Here is a 25069-nt window from a genome sequence, read left to right as displayed (position 1 = left end):
CCCCCAAGAAATCCCATGTTAATTTACCCCTGAAGTACATGCATCTCTGAGCAGCCTCCCCCACATGTCCCAAACCAATTATTCCCTTTGGCCACCAGTCTCTGACTTATTAATGTCACATACAGCTCCACAACTGTCCAGCCCAAACAGCCACCTCCATGGGCCAGTCACTGTGTGGTCAATTTTGATGACAAAAATAACTCACTGAAACCCTAAAATTTGTTTACTCCGAATGCATTAAAGTGGTAGTTATCAAATTGGAACTGTATTACTTCTTAAATTACCTTAGAAACATAATCAATAGTTTATTGCTCACAGTTGAGAAAAGAGAAAGATGGAAAAAAGCACTCTGAGGAATACAAGTTTTCCTTGGAAAGACACAACGTTGATAAGCGAAGAACAGACAAGATATTGGGTGACCTGGAGGGATGAACCCAACCCTAGTGCACCTTTGTTCATTTCTTGGCTTCTTTTACTATTTTTTAAATTAAGTACCTGAGATCATTTGTATATTGAGAGCTCACTGGTGACTCCAAATTAGGCTCCATTTTAATCTTCCATTTAATCTCCATTTAATCTTTTCGGTTCCATTTTAATTTTCCAGGGCCACAGTCATGGATGCAGTGTCATTGACCTAAATATCATTATGGACTGCATGGCTTTTTGTCTAGAGCACTTGGCACATGGCAGTGCGCAAAGGTTATTTGCCGAGTGGCAGAAGGAAGAGATCACAGTGTGAATATCACCAGAGAAGCAGAGCAGCCAGGAATGGGCACTGGAGCTAGAATCTCTGTATCTACACGTCCCCGACTGAGGACTAAAAGTAAGTTCATTAGGCAGGGACTGGCCGAGTGTCATCATCATCTCTGGTGGTTGTGGCTGAGAACATTGGAGCCTCAACGGGTTGACTTGACTGCCTGTGGCAGGACTCCAGGGTCCCTCAGTCTCCCGGCTCTTCCCAAACCTCCCTGGCAATCTTCTTCTCCACAGAGTTAAATCAGATCCAACTTGGCTTCAGGTCCCCATTTACCCTGGGCACTTTAGGAGTCCCATTGGGACCACCTCAGGCCTTGGTACTCTTCTCCTCTGTCAGCACAAAGCTACTAGGACCCTGGACACTCAGAGCAGCCAGCCTCTGGCCTCCTGGGAACCTGTATGTTATCGCATTTCCTGTTTCCCAGCATGCATTGGGCAGACAGAGCCTTCTGCAAAGATTTGACACCTGAATTCTGTAGATCCCTCCTTGTGTGGTCTTCAACTTTAACAGTCACATCCCTGTCATATAAATTTTATCATAACTTTAAATATATGTTTGAATATAACTGTATATATTTATGTTATACATGAACATTTAAAAATATTTATATGGTATAAATAATGGATGTAATTTTGGCACATTATAAATATTGATATTTTAAGAGAAAACAAAGTTTTTCAAGTATGTACAATTGAGCTCCATACCATTGTGACTTGATATGCACCATAATTTTAAAAATACACACAAGAACTTCATTGTCTCCTTGAATTTTTACTGCCCTGGCAGAATTTGATCTTAATGTACCATATTTTTATTCTTGGAAGGCTTTTATTGATCACTCCATCACATATCACTGAGTGCAACAAAAATGTGTCCATAAATTAAAATTTTTTACATGTCTGTGGCTAGAACCTTTCAATTTTAAAATAAGGTATTTTTAATTGAATTATCATTATGGTTGTTGGCAGAGCACAATTGGCTAAAACCACAAGCATGTGTCACAAATTATGATAAAGAAATTCTTAATCCTAAAGAAGTAAAATTCTTTAAGACATACTTCTCTTCATATGATCAGGGGACCGTCCTTTCACTGAACGTAGTCACGAATGAATATCTCTTGCTGATTTAAGGAGCCAGGTCTCATCACCAGTTCTACCCACAGCCCTGTTTCATTGGTGTGAGCGCTAAGAGCCCATCCACATAAACAAGCAGATGGGAGCGGAGGGGCTGCAGTTGGACATCACTCAATTGTTTGGACTCCTTCCCAGTTACATGCCAAAAATCACATAGCCGTTCATCATAAAGTATTTTTGACCATCTATGAGCTGACGTCTATATTAAGTTCTTCTGCACTTTCAGTGCAAATGAAGAATTGAAAACTAACTCACAAAGGATGTGGGGTTCTTTGTCATAGAGCCGGATGCGGTATCCAGTTACTGGAGACATTTCTGTTCTCAACACGGAGGCCAATGTTTCAAAATGTGCCTTTGCTTTATGTCCTGAGGTCTTTCCCCAGCAGGGCAGGCACTTGTGGAAGGTTCAGGAGGGGCAATGTCTCTTGTGTGGGGACACCCTCCACCCTCCTCCTGCCTGGGTAAAACCTGTAGGCTCCCCTTCCTCTCTGGCTTCCAGTGGGGTTGGGCCGGTGAGGGCTCCCTGCAGTGGGTGGGCATGAGGACACAACAGTAAGCTTGGCATTTATTGCCATCTCCATCTATGGGGTGCCCTGGGGTGGCTGCATTTCTCTTGGGGAGGTCACAGCTCCTTCTACACAGCCTCCCCAACTCCTCTCTAGAAACCTCTCCCTCCCCAACCTGCACAGCTTGAGCTCCTGGGACTCACTATCCTTTCTTCTTCGCACTCACATTTTTATTAGCATTTCTTCCACTGGAAAACACCCAGTTTGAGTTTACTTTGCACTGTGTTACTTTCTCTAACACTAGACCTATTTTCTGTATGATGGAAGGCAGTGTTTTGGGAAGGAGGAAGGGGAAATGGGATGCATATTGGTGGAGGGGCTGCAATTGCTTTTTGAAAAAATTCTAGGTGTTTGTGAACTTTAACAAGTCACCATGTGCCCCTTGGGGCCCAAGTACTTTAATTTGGTGATGGTCAATCTAACACCCAATCCTCTATCGGGTGAATCCGGTGTGACATGTGCCTCCAGCCCTTCTGTCCGCTGCTGCTGGACCTACCCAACTCCACCCTCATCTGTAGGGAATCCCTTGTCCCCCTGGAGCTGCCATGTGCAGAGAGGACTGATCCTACGTGAGTCCAGTGCCAAACCCCCACAAAGCCCAGCCCGTTGTGTTTCTTTATCTGCCAAGCTCTTTGCCAAGCTGATCTAGAAATTCCAGACAACCCATTGAGAGTTCTTTATTGCCGCAGCGGGCAACTGCTCTACAATAACATGTAAAAAGATAGGGGTCCCCTGGCAAGGACAGCAGCTGCAGTGTAAAGTTGAAATTGGAGTTAAAAAAGTATGCCGCATCCACCTGCTGGAGGCCAGCGATGATCTCAAACCACATCTGTGAATTGGCCAGAAGCCCCCAGGTCAACGGCTCAGCATTCTTAGTGCCACTGGGACTTGGAGCTCCTGGCAGATGGCCGTGGAGTGAGTTTGCATTAGCTGCCACTGTGGCTTCTCCCTCAGGGTGTATCAGATTCTGACATTTATTTCAATTAATTAATTTTAAAGCAGTAAGTCTCAGGGCTCTTAGAGCATGACCCATCACTGCATTAAATGCGGCTGGGTCACTGCTTGGGGCCACGGCTTGTGTGGTGGTTGGATTCCTGTACAGCTAATATTCGCTTTGTCCTTCACACCGGGGTGGAGACAGCACTGGCCACACTGCTGCTGCGGGTCGGACTCAGCATCTTGCTTCGATCAGGGGACATCAGCGGAAGCGACAAGGGTGAAGGCATGAAATGTGTGCATACTGATTGGCTGTGCTTGCTCTCGGGGACAGGTCTTGAGAAAAGTGAGCTCACCGGCCACTGTCCCTTGCACAGACAGGGCAGACCTGAGCCCACCGAAGCTGCAGCCCTGCCCCCGTATGGCCCACCGGGGACCAGCCGAGCCACAGCTGACCCGGGGAGCGGTGTGAAGATCATTGCTCATTGTGGACCATGGGCTTGGGCTGGCAGCAGCTGACAGATCGCTGTGTTTTCAGACGCTGCTCTGCAGAGCCCCAGGGGAGTCATTTACAAACCCTGTCTCCACTCAGAACGGGGCTGCATTTGTTCACGCATCTGTTAATTGTTTATTCTCCAAACACTTTCTGATCACCCTTGGCACCGAGTTGCTCTAGAGAGACTCATCTATTTGTTATCGGGGCTGTCTCTTCATCTTTATGAGGGAAATGAGGGTTTCTTATGTCCATTCTTAAATCTTGTAGGAAGGTAGGACAACCTGGCCCGTTTTCCAGCTCCTTCCCCCTGCTCTGCTCTCGCCACAACTGGCACAACCTTCTCTGAGGCCAGTGGGGATTGGGACAAGTGGGAAGGATCTTCAGACTGCACCTCTCGTCTGCCCCCTGCACTAAATCCAGGACTGTGGGAGAAAGGAAGGGAATGGGAGGCTCAGCGGTGACCCCTATGGGGCAGGTGTTTCCACATCTCTCCTGGGTTCATGGGTTCAGCCACCTGGCTGTCATCCTCATTTCCAGGAAAAGAAACTGAAGATCTGACGAGGGTGATAATTCACCCAGTTGCTGGTCCAGGATAGGACAAGATTTGAGCCCGGATCTCTTAAATTCAGGCTCATGCTTTTCCTTCTGTTCCAAATGCCATCTCCCTGGGGTGGCTGTGGGCGGTGATGGTGGGGGGGCCGAAGGGGACTTAAATCCTAAATTACTTGTTCCATTTGTCCACAAGCAAGAGGCTCTGGTGCAAGCATCATTTCCAATTCCTTCATGCTCATCCAGCCCATATTTGTGGAGCTTCCTTTAAGTGAAAGGGCCAGGAGTGCATTAGTGAAAACATGAATTTCCTGTCCTCAGGGACTTGTAGAGGACAGAGATCTGGAACAACACGCACTCCATCATTTGGCAGTGGAAACTATGGGAAGGAAACAGCAGCTTAGCGAGACCCTGTCTCAAAAGAGGGAGTGCTACAGCCCATTGCAAAGGCCCTAGGTTCAACCCCCATGACCACAAAAGAAAAAAAAAAAAAAACTGAAAAAAGAAAGAGCACTAGGCAGAGGGCACAACATGTACAAAGACTGAGGAAGGACTCATGCCTGCCTGACCTATATGGAAACAGTGTGTTTCCTGCCCAGAGTCCCACAGGAGACCAACTAGCTCTGGTGGGCCAGGCTTGTGTATTTTTGCCATGGAACCCAGTGTCTTTTGAACAAAACATTAACAAGACATCAGTGTCCACAGAGTACATCTTTAGAGCTGCGAGTTCATTGCCAAAACCAGCTAAAGTGTCTGAAAAGAGCAAAGGGCAGTTGGACATGGAAATGGCAAGTTTCACTGGCAGGGCCAGGCAAGCCGCCTGTTGGGGGCCTCAGGGGCAGACATGACATTCACCGGGCTGGGACAACAGATGGCTAAGCAAGTTATCACCACATCACGGAGCCTCTCTTCCTCTCCCCACAGTTTGTACACATACAAAATAAAATTTGTGATGCCTTTTCCATGCCTCTGCGCTGTGGACCCAAGGTCCTGTCTTTGACCACAGTAAACCCAAAACTCAGCCTTTGTCCTGAAAGGCCACGAGCCCACCCACTGCTAAGTGATGCACAGCATTTAGGAACGGCCCCTTCCCAAAGCAGCTCCCAAGGTACTCCTTGGAAGTTCCGGCATTGCTGAAAAGTACAAGTCCAAAGTGCATGCTGAGACTCAAGACAAACTCTTAGCTCTGAGACCCTGTAAAAATTAAAAAGTTGGGCCAGGGATTTAGCTCAGTGGTTCTGCTGCCTGCCTTGCAAGTGCAAGGTTCCGAGTTCAATCCCTGGTACAATTTTTTTTTTTAAAGTTAAACACTTCCTACCTACAGTGGCATGGACTTAGTATTTCCACTTCAAAAGGAAGGAACAGGAAGTAGAAAGAAATTGGACCAAAGCCAAGGCCAAAAACATATAGGGTAAACATTAAATTGCGTATCTCCTTGTCAAGATGTGAACCCCAAGGGGCCGCAGTAGCCCCTCCCTTATGGCATTGCCAGTTGCAGCCTTCAGACGCTGTTGGGTTGGCTCTGCTCACTGCCTTCAGCTTTTGTCAGATATTCCACACTCCTGGCTTCTCCAACTTCCTGGGGTCTCCACTGCACTTATGGCTTTACTCTAATGGTTTCTGTCTTCTCAGGAACACACTACCTGGCTTCCCAGGCCTTCTTTAGGTGGAAGCTTCCATGATGCTATAGCTCTTTGTTTTGCATACCTGTAAAACCAGTACTATGCGGATGACAGCAAGGTCTGCCACCAGCAGTAGTAAGGCCCCCTTGGACCATGGCTAGAGAGCTCCCAAGTGTCTGGATGGCTGAGCACTGAGAAATGAAATCCAGGAAACCAATTCCTCGGTTCCCTTCTCGAGCAGAGTGCCCTAGGTCTCTCTTCTCAAAGCAAAGTGTTTCATTTTTGTACTCTTGAGCCTATAAAGTGTGGGCTCTTGCTGATTCCTGAGATGCCCTCAAGGGTACTGCTCTGGTGCAAAGTACCTGGACTCCTTTGAATGCTAATCTTTTCAGCAGCTGAAGTCTCCTGGGCTCCAACTTTTTAAGTTCCAACTTTGCAGACACAGCCTTTCTGACGAAGTTAAAGATTTTTAAATAGGGGTTTGCTCCCGATTCTTACTGTAAACCCGGCTGAAAGCAGCCAGCAATACCCATATCATAATCTTTACATTGGGCTGCCTTGAAATTCCCTCTGCCAGATTAGCTTTCCACTCTTAATCTCAGTCTCACGCAAAGTCTTGAGACATGAGCAAGACATAAGACAAAATTTCTGCCAGAGCATAACGCATGTGGTCTCAACTGCCAACGAAGTCCTTGTTTCCAACTAAATCCTTCTAAGCCTCTCCTTCACCGATGGCATTTCTTTCAGCAGTATGGTCTTTTGAGTTCTAACTAGAATTTCCTCTCAAGCTCAGCTTTTGGCATTCTAGGGCTTATCTAGCTAATATTTCCAAAACTTTCCAAATGCCTCACACTTACCATTTCTAAAGGGTTCTCATCCACACAGTCAGGTATAGTCATGGCAACAATTCCACTCTCAGTACCAAAATCCACCTTAGTCATTTTCTCATTTCTGAGACCAAGTATTCAATACCCGTAATTTAAAAAGGTTTACTGTAGCTGATATATTTTAGAAGTTTCTGTCCCTTGTTTCCTGGCTCCCAGACAGAAACGGAGTGGTGGAAGGCCCAGGAGGAGAAAAGCTGTTCACACCGTGGCAGTCAGGAAGCAGAGAGATACGGGAGGGAGGGAGATGTACCCTGTGATCTACTCCCCTTTCAAAAGCAACCCCCCTTTAGGGCAAGAAAGTTTGGGGTACATCCCAAATGTAAACCATTAAGTCAGTGACATACACTCCCAACCTCAGCGAGGAAGACACTGTGCCATGCAGGGACACACAGGAGTTGCACCGAAACCAAAGTAAGCCTGCAGGGCCTGTCAGAGGCAGGCTTTATAGCACCAGGAGGTGGGGTTGGCCCCTGGTTCCTGCGGGAGGATGCCATTGGTGTGCTTCAGTAATTATGCGGGTTGGTGTGGTGGTAATGTCATTAGTTGGAGAACTGGAGAGGGAGCAGGTCATCAGGCGATGAGAAAGCTACGGGGAGGCAGCATATCTTGGCAGCATAACCACGAGAGTAGGGGGACTCATGCTTATGCCTGTGAGGCCCTGTGTGGTGCAAAGATGTCAAGGCAGGACGTGAGATTTCAGGTCTTACACTATAGCAGAGAGAAAGAGTGGTGCCTGAACACACAGGAGCCTGGGTTCAAATCCTACCCATAGCCACTTCTAGGGAGTTCTGCGGATACAATCATTGATTGTGTCACATACAGTGGTAGGGATCAGGTACAGATCCAACCAGGAAAGGCACCCTGAGGACCTGGGCAGCACACAGAAATCTGCTGTTCCTCAGTGTTAGATGGTGGCTGGGAGCAGTCAGAGTGTCCCCTCACACACAGCTTCAGCAGAGAGACTGGTGTTCAGCTGTGTTGAAGCGGTGAGCACCACATCATCTGATCACCAACCCCATGGCGTGTGTGCTGTCTGAATCCTGGCTCTGCCACCAATAGCCTGAGCGATGTGGATCGAATGATTCAGCCTCTCCCTGCCTCAGTTTTGTCATTACCATGAGGATTGTGATCATTACCCTCTGCACACACTTGCCACGAGCCTTAGACAAACTTCCACCAGGGGAGTGCTCATTGGCGTGCCTTGAGTGTTAACACAAGTATTAACTAGCCAGGGCCACTCTTAGCGACGAGAGAAATAGGAAGGGCCGAACTTGAAGACTGGACTTGTGGGAATGGTACAGAAGACAGCTACTGCTGCCTGCCTGCCTGCCTGCTTGTGGGCCCTGCATGGGCTGCCCTGGCTGGGGCTGGAGGATGGGCACCAACACCCTACACCTACGTGCTGTTTACTTAAAACAGCATAGTTTATGCAGATCGCCGCTTTCCTTCTGGGGGCTGGTATTTGGTGCAATTCTGGTCTAAGCCCTGGGCTCTTAGTCTCCAAGGAGCTTTCTAGGTTGACAATGACTCACAGAGTCCAGTGGGATTCTGGGGGAGGGACCCTTGGACGCTTGTGCCTGGTCCCTCTGGACTTCAATTCTTGCACCCTTTTCCCTTCTGGATTTTGCTCTTTTGCCGTAACAAATTGTTGTTGAGAGAATGACTACATGCTGGGTGTTGTGAGTCGTGCCTGTGAGTCATCAGATCCAGGAGGGGTCTTTGGGCTCTTCAACACAAAGCCTGTCCCCCTTTTCTATACTCTAAGTCTTTCCTTGGAGCTCCCCTTTTCTTCATTGTGATACTAGGAATTGAACCCAGAGCCTTTACACTGAGCTACACCCCCATACCGTTTTTATTTTTTGGGACAAAGTCTTGCCAAGTGGCACAGGTTGGGCTCTCACTTGTGATCTTCCTGCCTCAGCCTCCCAGAGGACTGCAGTCACAGACATGTACTGCCACACTTTGGAGCTCTTTGTCACCCAGAGTATTGCCCCTGACTTCTATAATAATCTTACGGATCACTAGGACTCTGTTCAAACCTAACCTTGACCAAGAGATTTGAAGGATTTGTGCTTCCTGGAATTCTACTGCATTTAATATCAAAACTCCCCCTGGGGTTCTGTGTCATAAAGGATCCTCTGTTCCCTTCCTCAGAACTGTCCATGTTTTGGGTTTTGTGACATGTGTCAGTTTATGACAGCCCTTATGCAGCCTGGGATCCAAGATAAGACGATGTGAAAAGAATGTTTTGACGTTGGTTTGCCTTGTCCTTACTGCTGTGTTCACTGAAAAAAAAACAAAGACTTTTGAAGATAGAATTTTAATAGATATCAAATTATTACCTAACTTCAAAATATTTTGACAGTTCTTCATAGACACAGCTACCAAAAATACACTTATCAGTCATGGTGCCTACAGCTAGAATTAGCCCCAGAACTGTGCATCCTAATTTTAAGTGAGATTAGAATTTTATTTCCTCCTAATAACCTGATTGTTAGAACTCATTAATCTTGTCATCAAAAACTGATCAAGGGCCTATGAAATGCTGTAAACTGTGAATATTGTGAAAATTCAAAATGAAGGATGATTCTCTGTTGTGGAAGTGTTTGGATTCTACATAGTACTTGGTAGTTTGAGCAGATTCTTTTTGCCCCTATTTACTATCAAATTGTCCATTACCTCTTCTTTATGATACTCTCTGGGGATGTGCACCCTTCTTTCATGTAACTCAAGTTTCTCAGGGAAAGGAATTCCAAACCTAAGTACAGCAGTGGGCCCTGATTGGTCTAAACCAACTAAAGTAATTGTACACCTGTTGCCACATGATTGGCTTAAGTGGAGTATCACTGAACCAATCAGCAATCTTCTAGCCCAGAGTGGTCCAAGCAGTGAAAAACTCTTATTTTCCTTGAAAACTTCTTTCTGGGTATGGAAGAAATAGTGATTTGGATCCCAAAATAGCTAAGTCATCTTGAGAAGTCAGGTTGAGAAAGAGGAAAGGCTACATCTCACACACACACACATACACACACACACACAAGAAGAAGGATCTTCATTAAGCCATGGCATGCATGCCTATGAATTGTTTACTTGAACAAATAAATTTAAAATAATTTAGCCAGAATTAGTTAGTGGTTTGGGTGTATACACTGAACATTAAGGCAAATGATTTATTCCACAGTTTCCATCTGTTTTTTTTCCCCTCCCATTATTTATTGTTCGATTTTCCTTTGGGAGCCATTCCCCTCTTGCTAACGAACACACATGGTCCATCATTTTTGCTTTGATGGTCGATTTAGGGTTAGTGAAATAGGGACAATTTCAGGATGTATCAGTTGATACTATGAGACCTTTCTTCCCCTGATTTTGTGACCATCTGAGCTCTAGACATCCAGAGCTGCTTTACTGCTGCAGGGACTGAGGAGTCGACATTACAGAAAACAGAGATAAACAAAGCAAATTAAATTAAGACACTGGACTAGACCTGCCATCAAGTCAGCCATCTGTACTTCTCAGATATGGTGGAAAGAAGTTCAAAATAGTTTGGGTTGGAATTCCTGAGCTTTGTGTTATTTTAGCAGGTTTACTCCATGTCCAGTCCCAACTCCATCCTGGGGCTGACTCCAGGATGAGCAGACGAGCAGGTGTCTAAGTCGGAGACACCCAGACCTCTGTGGAAGAGGTGCCGACACGCAGGGAACAGCGACACGGAATCGTAATAAACACGCTGAAGGAAGACAGGGAGCCTTACTTTGGCAAGCTGGTGGTACCAGGATCAAGGCAAAAGGGAGTAAGCACACCCTGCCCTGTGTCTCTCCCCTTGCAGGATATGAAGGGACCTGGGAAGATGGCCTGGAGTGGGGCTCCGAGGACTTGAAAGAGCCACCAAGTTACAGCAGGTTAGCCAAGAAGGCTGGGTTTGAAGCACCACCAAAACCGGGGTGGGTCGGTGCCAGTGTGCTCTCATGAGACCTAATCCTCAAACCAGAAGTGGGCACCAAGGTGAAAGCAGAGAAAGTTCTGGAAAACCCTAGAGGAGCCTCGCAGGTCTACTTTAGGACCCCGGGCCGGAGGAAATGAGCGTCTAGCTGTCAGAAAGAGGGAAAATGGGCCTCTATTCTTTCTTTTCTCCATTCCTTACACCTATACTCTTAAGCAATCCTATGGCACTGGCAGGCAAGGCTTGGACAAGACTCAGTCTCGTAACATAACATATAAACTGTCCAGGACACAATCCAAAATCCCTTGATAGAGGACTGGGAAACTCTCAAAACTCCTGAGAAAAGGCAACCAGAAGACACCAACACAAATAACACAGACACGGCAATTTTCTGACATCTACTTTAAAGCAGCTCTTGCCAAGAAAAATAAATAAATAAATAAAATCCTGTAATAGGCAATTATGTACACTCAAGGAGAAAGAAGAGTCTAAGCAAACAATAGGAAAAAATCTTGGTGATCTGTAGGTAGGAGAAAGGTTTTTTACACATAATGCAAAGCCATGAAAACACAATCCATAAATTGATAGAGAAAAAAATTGATAAAATTGACTTCATAAAAATGAAAAACTTTCATTCTGTAAAAAATGGGACAGCAAAATATTGTAAAAAAAAACAAACAAAAAACAAAAAACAAAACCAACACCCCCTGAAACTCCAGGCTTTTTTATAGACAGAAAAATATCCCAGCGTCACATCTCAGAGAGGATTTATAGCCAGAATATGTAAAGAATCCTTGAACCTCACCAGCAGGAAAGCAAACAACCCAGTTAGAGAACTGGCAGAGGCTGGCGCTGACTCTGCGCCAGGCCATGTGGGTGGAAATTTTTGCACAGGATAAAGTTTTCTGCATCATCAGCCATTAGGGAAATGCAAGTTAAAGCTACTGTGAGATACCACTTCCCATCTCTTCGAATAGCTGTAATGAAAAACCTCACGATTCCAAGGGCTGAGAGGTCACAGAGCAAATAAACGGAAGTCATGCATTTCTGTTGGGAATACGGAACGGTATGTTCAGACCGGAAAGCAGCTTTGCAGCACCTTTTAAAGGTAAACATACATCGACCAGACAACTCAAGGGTCCCATTCCTGGGTGTCTGCCCTCGTGAAAAGATAACTTATGTTCACACGTAAACCTGAACACACATGATGGCAGCAGCTCTCTTGGTACAGACGGCTACAGCATGGGAAGGACTTGCCATCCAGCGGCAGGTACAGTTATCAGCGCTTCCTTCCCCGACCCACAGAAATGGGGGCTGCACTTAAACACAGCAACTCCTTTGAATCTGGAAGGCATTGTGCCGAGTGAAAAGAAAGCCAGTTGCAGAGATTACACACTGTACATTTCCATTTATATGACTTTCTCAAAAGAAAAAGATCCCATAGTCGTAAAGAGCAGTAAAGGGTTGTGGCGAGTTATATGTGTGGGGGGGATGGCGTGACTTTTAAGGATGGTGTTTTTCTTTTAGTGGGGAGCCCTGGATAGAACTGTTCTGTACATGTCTTGATTTGTGGAGTGTTTATACAAAGCCTTATGTACATTAAAATTCATAGAGCTGTATACACAAAGGTCAGTTTCACGTATGTAATAATTTTTAAAATGACATTTGAAGTCACACATTATGAAATGGGTGTCTCTGAAAGTATGAGTTGGATTTCCCTTAAATACAAGAAAAGACGGTCCCTGGGTTCAATCTCCGATAGTGGAGAAAAAATGGTCTCTCTGGCCTCGCTCTTGTCTGGATGTGTCCTGCCTCCTAGTCAAATCCCTGCCGAGGGACGGGCTGGGGTCTCCCTTCAGAAGTGGCATCTGACTCTGTGGCTGCTGTAAAAATGCAGAACAGGCTCAGTCCTGACCTTAAAGCCCTGTTTTTCTCTTGCTCACTCCTGCTTTGACAGGGCATATGGAAATAATGTTAGAAATGTAAACTTCAAGCATGAATTGGAATTTTATTTCCAACAGTGTTTATAATTTCTTCTCTTGGGTTGAAACCTTCATTCATATCCAAATAAGTTATTTGGGCTGTCGATAAGAGGCTCCATCTCCAAGGACTCCACAGAGGTCTGCAGTCAGAAACCCTGCCCTCTCCCAGATGAATCTCCCACGGTGGGAGGGAGGGTGCAGCGGCTGTGGCTTCACAGTTCACTGTGTTTTGTGTTTTCTTTTCCTTGTGGTGTCTTCACAAAGCAGTCTGGATATCAGGCCACCCCAGGTCCAAGGTGGGAACGGAGACAGTCTTTGCAAAAACAATTGCCTTTCACAGCGCAAACTAGAGATGTGGTTCTCCAGCGAGGCTCCCAAAGCAGACGGTGACACACCGGAGCCTTTGTTGGTGTTTTCTAAGCCAGATACTGGAAATATCAGCAAGAAGACACGAGATGCCTATTGTGCATGGTTAGCTTCATTTCCAGGGAGATACAGTATTTTGTGGTAGGGAGTGGGGAGCATTTAAGAAATTGTAGTTTAAAAGTTTTATGTGTGTTTTTAACTTTTCTATTCCCTCACCAGTTTGGACAGCACAGATGATTACTTGTAAAGTAGGCTTTTGCTATAAGTGGCAGGAATTTAAATAAATTTTATTAGAAGACAAGGGAAGATTGGCCTTGGCCTTTTTTTTTTTTTCCTTTTTAGTTGAAAAGTTCAGGAGAAGATTGCAGGCATGGTTGGATCCAGGAGTTTCTAAGCCATTATGATTCTTAGTTCAAACACTAGAAACCACCTGACTTGTTTAAGTGCAAAAGGGCATTGCAGGCTGACTTCTCCTGAGGGGAGGCAGGAGCTCATCAGATGGGAAATACTCTATTCATGGCTAATAATTCAAACAAAGTGAAAACAAACAAAGTGAAAGCAACAATGTACAACTAATACATTTCAGTAATGTACCTGGGAGTCTTCTAAGTACTTGTGCCAACTAATTTAATCCTTACAGCAGCATGCCTTTGGAGCTAGGTACACCTCAGATGAATGGAGAGAACCTGAGACAGGTGTGAAGTGTCTCGCTCATGTGTAGGCTGACCATTTGTCCTGGCTTGCATGGGACAGTCCGAAATCCATGCTGCCCGGAAATCCTGATGAGGAGCTCTGGCCTCCACCTCACAAATAGCCGGAAAGGGTCCGTGAATTCTACGGTCACGATGTCACGCAGCTAAGAAGGGGAGAAGCTTAATGCCAAAGAAATGCCAAGAGAATCCGATGATATCACCAGACCCTCTCAGCTTGGCCTTATGTCTGGGCTCACGCCTGGGTGCTCTTGCTCCCCAGGGACCCTGGGGCTTCAGGCTGAGCTCTCTTCACCTTTGACCATCTACAACCCGCTTTCGCACCGCCAGCACAGAGAGGACTTGGAGGGAGGGCAATGTACGGGACGGCCATGCATGCCCACCGAGGACGTCCTGTCCTTTCTCGTTAAGCCAAGGGGAGACTCCGCCACATGCTAAGCGCGTTTTCTCATCTCCTAAACTAGTTAGGGACCATGTCGGGATGTCAGGACCGAGCTCCGAGTCGCTGGCTGCACAGCCAGAGTTACCTTTCCGCACTGCACCTCTACTCAGCCAACGCGATCAGCGGCAAGGACCGAGCTGGCTCTGTTGATGAACATAGAACATGCAGGTTTTGATGGGCAGAATACAGGAGGTTCCTCCTGCCTCCAGGATGGGCAGCCCATGGGCTGTGCCAGAGGCTGCCGGGGTCGGGTCATCAGGAAGGAGCTGGAGGGGTACCGAGACTGGGAAGCTTCAGTCTGTTTCCCCCATTTTTACTAGGGGATTAATTTTTGTTTTCTGTTGGTACTGGGGATTTCACCCTTTTGAGTTTTATTTTGAGACAGGGTATCACTAAATTTCCCAGGCTGGGCTCAAACTTGGAATCCTTCTGCCTCAGCCTTCTAGAGTGCTGTAAGGCTGGGATGCGCTTTTCTCCTTTGGCTGTGGATGTTTGCACTTTGCTGGATGCTTCTGCTCACTAGAACAGTGCGCTGAGCGGGCTTGTGCTCGCCCCATCCAGGCCCCGAGCCTGGCTCTGCCTGGCCTCCTCCAAGCTTCCGCAGCCCAGGCGCAGGTCACCACCCATCGCACACCGGTGAGGAGCCCAAAGCCCGTGCCTCTGTGCCCACACTAACAGAGTCCGTCTGTATGGCCTGCTCGGCACCAGAACACAGGCCCGAGCAGACCCTGCTGGAGGAAGGGCCAGGCTAGCAGCTGCCCATGTTTTCCCTTCTGACTCCAATTTCTTCTTCCAGGCGCAGCAGACGGTATGGAATGTGCTCTCCTGAGGTCTGGGGACGCCGGCAGCCTCTGAAGCCTGTCCCCGAGCTGCACACGTGGAAATGTGCCCAGGAGAAGCTAGAGGGGAAGGTGGACCTTCATCCAGGCCCTGTTTACCTCCCAAAGTCACGAGGTGGCTTGTTTGGCCACTACTGAGAGACCCTCCCACTCCCCTGGGAGAAGCTTCCACAAGCAAATAGCCAGTTACCTGTATTTCAGCGGCTCAAGGTCAGTGCCCAAGAGTCCACACCCTCGTTGTGCCTCTGCCCTCCTTGCAAAGAGCTGACTTCTCTCCTACTTCCAGCCTCAACAGGTCTCTTGTTTTGTAGAATATTCCTCATAAATGTATCAGACAAAGGGGTCACCCTGGGAAAGGCCGCTTCCTCAGAGAGGCTCCTTCGGGGTGAGAAGTACATTTGCATCACAGCAGGGCTCACAACTGAGGCTTGGTGAGTGTTCGAAAGCCAAAGGAGGGACGGAAATTCTCTCCAAGCCCCCATAGACATGGCGGCTTTGACTGCCAGACCCACCAGCTACCGAAATTCCCACAAGAAAAGAAAAAGGGGGCCGAGAGACAGAATGGTGGCTGGTGGTGGTAGTGGAGGAAAAACAAGAGGGAAAGTGCGTAAGGTTAATGCGGGAGGAGAGGCAAAGAGCTTACCGATGCTCAGTCTGGTGAGATGAGAAATCATTTTGCTTCATTCTCACAAAATCCCTCAGTGGCAAGAATTATGTTACAAATAGACGAAATGTAGCAGTTCCGAGGAGATGAAGGCTTCTGTTTTGGTCGGTTGTTTTTGTCTCTTCATGGTTGTATCTATAACACACTGACCAATGCCTGACTTATCACTGATGCAGAAGAAATACTTACTGAGTAGAAGAATAAATCAAAGGATAAGTAAAATGAATGAAGACTTCTGAGTTTTAACAGATATTTCTCCAGTGAGGGTATGCAAATGCTCTGAAAACCCCCGAAAAGATTCTCAGCCTCGAGAATCATCAGGGAAAAGGAAAAATCAAGACCATGATAAGATACAGCTATATACCTATTTGGATGGCTGTCATCAAAAACAAAACCAGAGAATAGCAAAAGTCAAAGGAACATTCGCCTAGCATGCATAAGGCCCTGGGTTCCATTCCCAGCACCAAAATGTGGGAGGAAGTAAAAATAAAATTACCATTTGATCTAGCAGTTCCACTTCTGGGAATACGCCCCAAGGAACTGACCTCAGGAACTTGCAAGATACTTGTAAACCTATGTTCACGGTAATATGCAAGAGATGTCAGCAACACGTATCCATAGACAGACGAGGGGATAGGGGGAACATCGCACAGTCATACAACGGACTACCACTCAAAAAGGAAATTCGGACACACACTGCAACATGGGTAAACACACTTGCACCAAGACATGCTAAGTGAAATAAAGCAGTCATGGGAAGGGCCATCTCTGTATGGCTCCACTTGCCTGAGCTTTTCAGATGGGCAAGTTCACAGAGGCGGCTGAAGGGAGGTTGCCAGGGGTGAGGGAAGGTGGAATGGGGAAGCAGTGTGTAATGGGACAGAGCCTCAGCTCTGCAAAACGAAGAGTCTGTGATACGGTGGTTGCACGATGACATGAACATATTTCATGCCACGGAACTGTCCACTCCCATACGATTAAGTGGTAATTTTATTTGATATATGTCTTATCAGAATTATAATAAATGAAAAGAAAATGAATGCATTAACCCGAGAGGCAGGGAGAGAGAGGACCCACTGCAAATCCCAGCCTTATCCTTGGCAGCTGTGGAATCATTTTGGGGTTGGCTAATGGGGTTTCAGCCTCAAGGAGACATAGGAGGGGAACAGGAAGGAAAGGGAACAAGACGCAAAAGAGCTGACAGGGGGCTGAAGGAGCGGGAGCAGAGCTGGGGCTGGGGCTGGGTGAAGAGCAGTTGAAGGAGCAGGTGAGGCCTTCTAGGTGAGAGGCCCCAGGCCAGACAGGATGAACTCAGGACAGGCAGGAAGCCTCACAGTGATGCGACTCCATCTCTCTCCTGCCCGGGGAAGGACTTGGCCCTTGCCCCGAGGTTGCTCTGAGGGTCCGGGAGGAAGAGCCATAAATTAGCAGAAATCTTGTGTCAAGAGACAGAATCCTATCTCAAGCCAGGTGGGCACAAACAAAAATGAATCAATTGGCTTGCATGCCTGAAACATCGAAGGTTGAAATAGGGTTTGGACACAGTTGATCTCATAGTTCTTTCATCTATTCAGGCTCAATTTGTAGGCTGGCTTTTCCTTGTGAAGGTAAAGAGGGCTACCAGATGCTCCAGGCCATGTCTTATAGCTCAGCAACTCCAGAACAATGCCCTCCATTGCCAAAAGACCATTGCTAAGAGGTCTGGGGACCCTCTCAGTGCAAACCCTCATTGGCCTGGTCACATGACCATCTTCCATTCAACACTATGCTCAGGAGACTGGAACTCTGACTGGCCAGCCCCCCAGGCCGTATCCACCTTTGGAGTTGAAGGTGGAGTCAGCCTCACACTGACCATAGGGACTGAGAGTTGGGAAGTGTGGGTGGTTTTCCAAAGGAAAAGCCAACTTATGCCACCAGAAATGAGGAACGCATTCTGTGCAGGCAGAGCTGGAAGCTCATTCCATGATTATCATTCCAGGATTAAGAATCGCTGGACCAGGTAGCAGGTACCAGGGGTCTGAGCCCAGATACAAGAGTGAGGTGGAAGCCAGGAGAGAAGAGAAAACATATTCCTGTGTTTCCAAGGAAGGAGAGAGGTAGGCATCATTGGGCAGAGCCCTCTGTAGACCTGTCATTGCCCCAAGAACCTGTCCTCTGGTATCCCAAGTGAGTAACTGCCCTCCAAAGTGGCAACAGATTCTCCTCCTCCCAGGGAGCCTCTCCTTGACCCATTCTTCATCTCCTCTTACAAGTGCCTGATTTCATAGAGGCCATGTGAAGGAAGTTCAAGGGGTGACTGGAGACCACAGCTTCTCCTTTACAGCTTTCTTTACCATAGCAATAGTGCGCCTGATATCCAGCTTCCCATACAGCTGCAGAGTGAAGACTACATTTCCCAGCTTCCTGAGGTTGGTATGGCCAAGTGACCAGGCCCTGCCAATCAGAGTGGGTAGAAGTTGCATGTGCAACTTCCTGCTAGATCCCACAAAGGAAAACAACGACAACCCTGGCTTTGTCTCCTCCTTTTTATTTGTTCAGAATCCTGGAATGACACTGAGCTCTCATGAACCAAGGGGCTAAGGGAGAAGCCCTAGGGGTAGATGGGGGAACCTAAGGCAGAGGGCCCGCTCCCTCTGCAGTGGGCTTCCACTGGGCTTTGAGGCCCTGAAACGGGAACCAAATTTATAGCTCAGCTGAGGCAGGAAGGTGGAGAATCAGAAAACTCCCCTCAAACCCACAAGGGGTAGACCCTGGGAAGGGGCAGGAAGAGTGAAGCCTGAGTACTATGCTTAGCCGTGGAGGCCATGAAACATCCCATCAATGCCCTTGTCCACCTCCCTGACATTTCTAGTGCAGAAGACAAATAAGAACGAAGATTTCCAGAAAGTGGCAAGCGTCGCAGTGTGTGACCACAGAAGCACAGAGGATGCACGGCTAGTCAGACAAGACGTAGCTTAGTCACCAAGAGGCCCGGAGGGGCCATCTCAACTGAGAGCACCCAGCATTAGGGAGACTCTCGGGAGAAGCCCTGCTACCATGCATTATCCAGCTTTTAGAATATCCGTGTAAGTGAAAAAAGCAGAAGGAAAACAGCTTGGGCAAGGAGCTGTCTCAAGTCTAGGCAGTTTTCTTGGGGAAGGGGAAGGACAATGGCCAGACCCAACATGCCTCACAAGGTAAACTTCTTGTGGAACCATTCGCTCCACAGAGAACCTGTGTGCTTATTCACTCCTCAGCCAAGTCCCCGCAGGTTAGTCCTCCCAGGAAACACAGCGGGTACTCTGGTGGCAAGGGACCTTTGTTTGACAGGTCAGAGGTGACAGTGGAGCTGAAATCAACGCGTTGAGGAGGAGCTGCATGGAAAGGCTTCCCAGCTGAGGGAATAGCAGCGGCGACAGCCCAGGGTCCAATAAGCTCGGTATGATTTGATAAGAAGCTGCAAGAATAAGAGTTAGTGCAGAACAATTCCTGGGTGTCCATCATCACTCTAAGTGTTCCGTGGGTCAGCTCATTAACTGTCACCTGGAGTTCGATCGCATTTTATCCTCCCGGTTTTAACGAAGTAGACAGCTGAGACCCAGAAATTGTAAACTGAGTTTCCCAGGGTCCACTCTCTGGTAAACAAGAGCCACGCTTTGAACTCTTTTAGCTTTCCCTCCCCACTGCACTCCTATTTTACTACCAAAATCTTACATCTTGTGGGTTGAAATGTGGTCGGATTTAATGAGGACAGGTCTGTCCTCTGCTCTCCCCCCGAGCCCTAATCCCTGGGCTGGCTCACTGGTGTAGGGTAATAAACACCCCCGAGTGGACGTGGACATGGGGAATGTTGATTCATTCTTTTGAGAACAACCTTGCCTGAAGGGAGGCTAGGATGCAGAACAGCAGTTCCTTTCTTTCCTTATTTTTCTGCTGGAAGCAGCCTTCTTGAAGTTCTCCTTTCGGCCAACATGGTCACCCCACAGTCAGTGGCCACTGAGACTCCTTGGTGGTCAGCTCTATGCCAATAACCTGGGATTTAAAAAGGTGGACAATCCACAGGCCTCAGCTCCCCGCAGATTAGGGTGTCCATCTCTGCCAACCCCCTGAGCCTCTTATTCCTTGAAAATGCTTTCTGACTAGCTTGGGAGCCCAGGCCTGCAGCAGGGGATTCAAGGAAGACCAATTTCCTGTAAGCTCAGCACATCCCCTCCTCCCCCAGTCCCCCCCCCAAGTCCAGCACCTTGCTGGCGGGCACGCTTCCTTGTAGTACTGCCTTGGCACAGATAGGACTCCAGTGCTGAGGTTGGTGATCCCTTGGTTCCATTGTGTACCTCGATTCTTTCAAGTCGTTCTCATGCCCTGCTGATTTTACCTTCCAAACTCTCTTGGGTCCTCTTCCCCCTCTGTGTCTCTGCTACCATTGTCCTCACTCAGGCCCTCAGGTCTCTTGTATTTTTACCTATTTGTAGTCTGCTCTCTCGTCTTAGCCTTCCAAAAATGCCAATTTCAGGCTCCTGCTGGAGAAATCGAACATGCAGATTGGACTGCGAAAGGGACATTTGGGAAATTTGGAGGCTACCCAGAGTCTTTTGAATGCCCACCCTTTTGAGTTTCTTACAATGTAATTTCCACCTCCAAAAACGAGAAGCCAAGAAGATATTTTCCCAGCTTCCCTTACTGTGGCAGGGGGGGCAGTTGTGTGACTTTGACTTCTCTAATCACATCCTTTCATCTGAGACTATAATCTGGAATAGAATGTGAAGGAACCAACAGAGTTGAGGTTTTGTTAAGGGAGAAGCAGAGGCATCTGGTCAGCCTTCTGGGGTGGCAGGTGGACTTTCTGGTGCCCAGTGCCTGTGGTTGGATGGCTCCTGGTCATGGATTTCCTGCTGTTGGCTTTTTAGACAAGATTCTTGTGCTGTCTGCCATTCTTTAAGCATGTCTGGCTTTACATAAGCCAGAATGGATTCTGTTATTTGTGGTGAAGAGGCCTGACTGATAGATATCATCACCAGCTTCCTTGCCCACTTGCTCACCCCCCTCCAGCCTCATCCCCTGGTCCCCCATCTCCAAGTGAGTGCCAACTCCACACTCCTCACTCCCCAGTGCTGTTCTGGACACTAGGATTTTTATTTCACTATAGACCGACTCACAGAAGAGAAGGCCGAGTCTCAGTGACATGGCCAAACGTTCACTAGAGATCCAGGATCAGAATTCAGATCTGGTGTTTTAGTCAGATTTCCACTGCTGTAACAAAATATGTGAGATAATTAACTTTAAAGAGGAAAGGTTTGTTTGGGTTCCAGTCTGTGGTTGGTTGGCCTTGTTGCGAGCCCATCATAGCAGTAGAGAGTGATAGAGGAAGTGGTTCACCTCATGACTCAGGGGAAGGAGGGAGAGACAGGGTCAGAGAGCAAAGTCCCATAATCCCCTTCAAGCACACAGCACCAATGATCTGACTTCCCCCCACAAGGCCACACCTTTTAAAGACCCCACCACCTCCCAAGATCACGACCGGCTGAGGACTAAGCCTCCAACATGTGGTCCTTTGGAAACATTTAAGATCCAAGTTACAGGACCTGTCCTTCCAACCAAATACTTGCGCTTGCTTAGGAGAAACTGTCAATGTCAGCCACCACGTTCGGGTTGAGTTTCTTCCCCCCAGCCCCTTCTCCACACCATGCCAGTGCCTCCTTTCCTACTCAGGCTCCTGGCCCCTCTGTGCTGGGAGTTTCTTCCTGCAAACCCGTCTTTCCCATCCCTTTGATCTATGGAGGAGATCAGACTCTGAAAACAGCCTTCCCAGGTTGGGATCCTGGCTGTCTCTTTCCAGCCGTGTAAGATTAAACACATCACTGCCTCGGTTGGTGAGGTTGGGACAGTGACAGTGGACCTTTTCATTGTGGTGGGAATGGCTGAGGGAACAGATGTTAGCACTTTGTGAGCACAGTGCCCGTGTTAGCTGCCGTGGGTTTTTGTCACTGTCATCAACTGGCAAAGCCCACCACCTCTGTCAACTCCTCAGAGTCCAGAACTCACTGAGTTCCTGTTGTTGTGGGCAGCCACTTCATGAGAGAGCATCAACTCGGAGAATGCCACAGCTCAGCTCATACTCAGAGCAGGCAGTGCCCCTCTTCTGAGGGCTGCAGGAGGCAGAGTGCCGTTTCGGAGGCTGGACTCGAACCAGACACATCCTGGTTCAAGCCACTCGCTAGCTGTGTGACCTCAGGCAAGTGTCTTAACCTGTCTGTGTGCAACAGAGTAGGTGTGTAGACCAAAGGTACCCATGCTTGAAAGTGTCTCCGTACTGAGGAGTGCCCAGCAAACACCAGCTCTTATTAGTTGTTTACTGTCTTCATTCTTCACTGTGAGCATCTTTGAGGCATGAACCAGGCTTTATTTATCTTTCTGTTCTTGGCAGCTCACACAGCACCTGGACCTGGCTGGTGCTGCCCGAGTGCCCACTGCTTGCAGTCTGGTTTCATGTCAGTTCTTTCTTTCATATCCCCTGCCCGAAGGGCACTGCTCCATCCTGGAAATAGGTGAGTGCTCCCAACCAAGCTTGACCTCTTCGGGCTGCTGGCCCAGGGAGCCCAGGAAGAACTGGCACACAGGGCACCTCCCCCTTTGACGGTGGTGTATTTAGGATCTCATTTGGAGGCATAGCTTCATGCAGAGGGGCACAGCATATGCTGTCTCTGGGCTGTGCCAGATGGCAGGGATTTGGCTGGGCTCCCTCTCTATCTGCAAGCCTACTGACCCATTCAGAGGCTGCAAAATGCAAAAGAGAAATTAGAATGGTGCTTTGAAATGGCTGGAGCTAGGAAGGCATAGGAACCTGGCAAAGAAGCAACCCACCATTATTGGGTACTTAACTATACTCGCACCCCAGCAAAGCAAGATGGAGTCCAACCCACTCAATGGCCACCCTGGCTAGCTGTTGGCTCGTGCATCCCAGCCACCAGGAAAAGGACCTACAAGATCAGATCCTGGTTAAGAGATGTGGCCTTGCAGCTCCACTGTTTGGATTCAAATCCAAGCTTTTCAGTTGTGTGGATCTCTTGCAAATAACTATAGTTCTCTGCTCCTCGGTTTCCTTATCTGTAAGACAGGAATTTTTTGGTGTAGCAGCAGCAGCAGGTCATACTAGGTGAACAGTACGACAGGTGCTGATACATAGGCACATACAGCAGGACTGGGACTGATCTTTATATTTGGTATCTCCTTTAGTCCTTACAGCCACGCCCTCAGGTAAGGTACCTGCAGTTTGGCTAATCCAATGGCTCAAGTATGCAATGAAGGAACTTTCCCACTTTCTGTTCTTTGATCTTGGGGCATCAGCTTCATCCAGAGGCCAAGCCCCTTCTTGACAACTCCAGGCAGTTCCAGGTGTGAAAAGTACATGGGAGGGAGGAGAAAAGAGGATTGTCCTTTCTTGGTTATCTTAAGAGTGTAAACGCATTCTAGAATCTTCTGGCCAACTTCCCATCAGTTCTTATTGGCCACCACTGGGGTCCACACTGCCTTCCCTAGACCAAGCGCTGGTAGAGAGGGGTGAAATGGCTGTGAACATCTGGAGTTAAGTGGAGTTGGACATCAACAGCCCTGCTCTACTTTCCTTCTCTTGCTGTAGCCATTTCCCTGCTGGGAATGCCTGTCTCATCCCTCAACAGCATAATGGCAAATTTGTATCACTCAGGAGTCCTTGTTTGTAAGTAAGAGGAAATCTGGATGACAGGGGTTTAAATGAAGCACTGAAGTCATCACAGTATCAGGGACCAGGCCTTTCTGTCTTTCCACTCTGCATCCGCAGCCTACTAGTTTTCATCCCCAGGTTTATCACATCTACTTCTAAAATGGCTGCTTTACCTCCAGCAAGAAGGAAAGGGGAGGAAGCAGGGGTTAAAAGCTTTCTCAGAAACCCCTGTGGATATCTGCTTGCATCGCATTGGCTGGAACTGGGTCATGTGACCACTATTACCTGCAAGGGAGGCTGGGAAAGTGAGTGCCCTTGAGAAAAGCTGGGTCTAGATGGTTAGGAGGGAGAAGCTGATATCAAGCAGATGACTAGCAATGTGCACCACACCTTTATAAAGCTCAGCTTGTGCTGCCACCCCCATTGTGAATCCTTTCTGTTTTTAAGAAATGAGCTCCCTCTCCCCTTCTGAGAAATTAAAGTGAAAAAGGAAGAGGAGACAGAAAGCTGATGCAATGCACTTTGCCTGTGCCATTTCAGTCATTCCTCAACACCATGGCCCTGCCAAAGGGTGTGGCAGCATCTCTGGGTAGGTCGGGGAAACAGGCTCAGAGGGTAGTAATGTCTGCCCAAGGTTGTAGCTCAGTATGGGGCTTGGCAGAAATGTAATCCTGGTCTGTCTCCCTCACAAGTGCCTGCTGTCTCCCACCAGACTCTGATCAACCTGAGTGCAGGGTTACTGCATCTCAGAGTCCTCTGTCAGCTTGTCTTTCCAAGTACGCTGCCCGTCCTGAGGTCAGGACTGGTGCCCGTGTTGCTATCTCAAGGTCAAGAGCCCTTTCAAGGGTCTCCATCAACACTTGACTCCTGGTTAAGGACAGGGGCACTGTGTGGACTGCATCTGGCGTGAGCACCACCCGCAAACTCCCATGGGCCCTAGGAACAGAGGACATCGGCCGGCTGTGGGCAGAACATCAAGCTTCTAGGTGGGCACCACTCTCTGACAGACAGAAGCTGTTGCAGGCACTGAACATTTTTCACTTTCCTTCCCCTCCCTTGAGTTCTGCTAGCTGCCAGTTCACGGGAAGTTGGTTAATTGGAGCTGTCCCTGCTGCCTCTGAGAAATGGGACATGTACGCCATGTCCCCTGGAGAAAGCCTCCCATCTGTTCACTGCACTACATCGATGACGCGAATAAAGGGCTGCCTGGGGAGAGGGCTGTGCTCTTGATGAAGGTCCCCGAGTGACCTTTCTAAGGAGGGACTTCGACTACATCAGCTCTGGAGACAGCCAGCTGCCCCGGGCATGAGCTCAGCATCGATTTCCTATTCTAGGGTGGAAAATGGACGTTTGTTTTGAAATATGTTCTATATGAGTGTGTGATTTGGGAAGGTTGCCTCTGCAATCATTACTGCTAAATTTTACGTGACTTCCAGCACCAGAGAAAGTCATTCACTGTTGCTAGGTTTACTTTTCCTGTTACTAAAAGGGAGGACTCCAGG

The sequence above is a fragment of the Fukomys damarensis genome, unplaced genomic scaffold (genome assembly GCF_012274545.1).
Source record: "Fukomys damarensis isolate Sample0158 unplaced genomic scaffold, DMR_v1.0_HiC HiC_scaffold_22, whole genome shotgun sequence".
Classification (NCBI taxonomy): Eukaryota; Metazoa; Chordata; class Mammalia; order Rodentia; family Bathyergidae; genus Fukomys; species Fukomys damarensis.
The sequence above is the reverse complement of the archived record's forward strand: the minus strand, read 5'-3'. Positions refer to the sequence as shown.